Source organism: Penaeus monodon, chromosome 15 (assembly GCF_015228065.2).
Source record: "Penaeus monodon isolate SGIC_2016 chromosome 15, NSTDA_Pmon_1, whole genome shotgun sequence".
Classification (NCBI taxonomy): domain Eukaryota; kingdom Metazoa; phylum Arthropoda; class Malacostraca; order Decapoda; family Penaeidae; genus Penaeus; species Penaeus monodon.
The window spans coordinates 39,067,292-39,068,382 of NC_051400.1; the positions used below are offsets into that span (position 1 = coordinate 39,067,292).

At 38.4% G+C, this 1,091-nt stretch overlaps 1 protein-coding gene across 1 annotated transcript in view; it reads left to right on the top strand.

Moving 5' to 3' along the window:
- The first annotated feature begins 310 nt into the window (after positions 1 to 310).
- Positions 311 to 1,091, top strand: part of LOC119582030 (transmembrane protein 69-like) — a 10,852-nt gene continuing 10,071 nt past the window's right edge. Inside the window, exon 1 of the mRNA XM_037930240.1 lies at positions 311 to 432. The gene's annotated coding sequence lies outside the window, so the exon portion shown is untranslated. The remainder of the gene's footprint in view (positions 433 to 1,091) is intronic.

The window sequence follows — 1,091 nt, forward strand, 5'->3', positions numbered from 1 at the left end:
GAATTTACTAAATGGTTCAGAGATTGTAATACGTCCTCTATTCATAGCTAGGAACTGACGATCCTATCTGTATTACTGCTTATATTCGAGGCAGGAGGGAGACAGCAATCCCTTTGGACCACAGTTTTCAAGTAACTTGTTGCTGGTGATCCTTGGGAGCCAGCTTCTCTCACACACGTTAAATGTGTGTGAGAGAAGGAGACTTTTCAAAGCATTCCAAAACAGTTTTATTACAGTTCTTTTCCCAATATAGGATATATGCTCATTATTTTGGTTAGGGAAACTACTCTACAAGTATAGTAATCAACTTCAAGATTCTTCTGGCCATATGCGAACGAGTGCCGAGTGACGTCATGTTTTGATCCGCGCGAATCCGGATCGACGGCCACGAACGACATCAGAGGCCGACCAAGTCCCTTTCCTTCGACACAAGTAAGTGAAATAAGTCTAAAACCCTATAAAAAGAAGAAAGAAGAAAGTGAAATGCTCTTACCATTTTCTTGTGATTAAACTCATTGGCGATTATTTATCATTAACAGCGTAATAGGATGTAAATGGGATGAAGTGTTATTTAAAAAAAAGAAGCTTTCATACGTTTGTGAGATTCAGATCAGATGTTTTCCCTGGAAGAAATGTGTCTTTTCTAGACGAAGTTCTTGAGATTTTACTCGAGTTTCCCAGTTAGATATTGGTTACAAGTGAACAATTAAACATAAACACGTTGGTTATCACTTATTTCTCGCTTGATTTAGCTTTTTTTCACTCCTATTTAAGTAGCAGTCTCTCGTCAGCTATATAATGATTGGCAGTAGTTGTGTCTGTGCTCAGTTTTATTATCGTTCTCTTATTATTACACATGTAAAATCCTAGTCTTGCAACTATTTTTTTTAACAGTTAATGCTACCGAGAGCTAGAGATTGCTGGGCCGTCTTTTATTGGGCAGCAGCAAAGTTTAGAAGGTCCAAGAGCTAGAGGGGCTTTTGGTGGTGTTATATCCTGAGTGATTGGATGAATGTTTGTAGTTTTCCAAGATTTCGTGCATCAGCCTTCAGTGATGGCAGACACATCCATAGCATTTCTTTATGAATGAT